This window comes from Solanum pennellii, chromosome 3, assembly GCF_001406875.1.
Source record: "Solanum pennellii chromosome 3, SPENNV200".
Taxonomy (NCBI): Eukaryota; Viridiplantae; Streptophyta; class Magnoliopsida; order Solanales; family Solanaceae; genus Solanum; species Solanum pennellii.
Window position 1 is genome coordinate 62,965,410 of NC_028639.1, and position 1,022 is coordinate 62,966,431.

A 1,022-nucleotide genomic window follows, 5' to 3' on the forward strand; every position below is an offset into this window, starting at 1 on the left:
ACACCTTGGGGTGTATATCACTACAGGGTGATGCCGTTCGGCCTCAAGAACGCCGGTGCCACTTACATGAGAGCCATGACGACTATTTTCCATGACATGATTCATAAAGAAATTGAAGTGTACGTGGACGACGTCATAATCAAATCCCGCGAGAGTTCAGATCATTTGACACACCTAAGAAAATTATTTGAACGTTTGCGTCGGTACAACTTGAAGTTAAATCCCGCCAAATGCGCTTATGGAGTCCCAGCTGGGAAGTTGTTGGGATTTATAGTCAGCAGAAGAGGTATTGAGCTTGACCCCTCCAAGATTAAAGCAATTCAAGAGTTACCCCCGCCGAAAACAAGAAAAGAAGTGATGAGTTTCTTAGGGAGGTTAAACTATATCAGCCGGTTTATAGCACAATCAACAGTGGTATGTGAGCCTATTTTCAAGTTGCTGAAGAAAGATGCCCCGACTAAGTGGACTGAGGAATGCCAAACTGCTTTCGATGCTATCAAGAACTATTTGTCTAACCCACCGGTATTGGTTCCTCCGCGAGAAGGGAGTCCTTTGTTGCTGTACTTGTCTGTTTCAGATAGTGCCTTTTGATGTGTACTTGGTCAACACGACGAGACAGGAAAGAAAGAAAGGGCTATCTACTATATAAGCAAGAAGTTTACTCCGTACGAGTCTCGTTACACTTTGCTGGAGAGAACATGTTGTGCTCTGACGTGGCTTGCCCAGAAGTCGAGACACTATTTGTCTTCGTATACTACATATCTCATTTCCTGAATGGATCCATTGAAGTACATTTTCCTGAAAGCGATGCCGACCGGAAAGTTAGCTAAATGGCAAATGCTGTTGAGTGAGTTTGATATCGTGTACGTGACTCAGAAGGCGATAAAGGCACAAGCTTTGGCAGATCATCTTGCAGAAAATTCCGTTGACGAAGAATATGAACCACTCAAGACGTATTTTCACGATGAAGAAGTGTCATTTGTGGGTGAAGATATTTCTGAAGCGTATCCAGGTTGGAGATT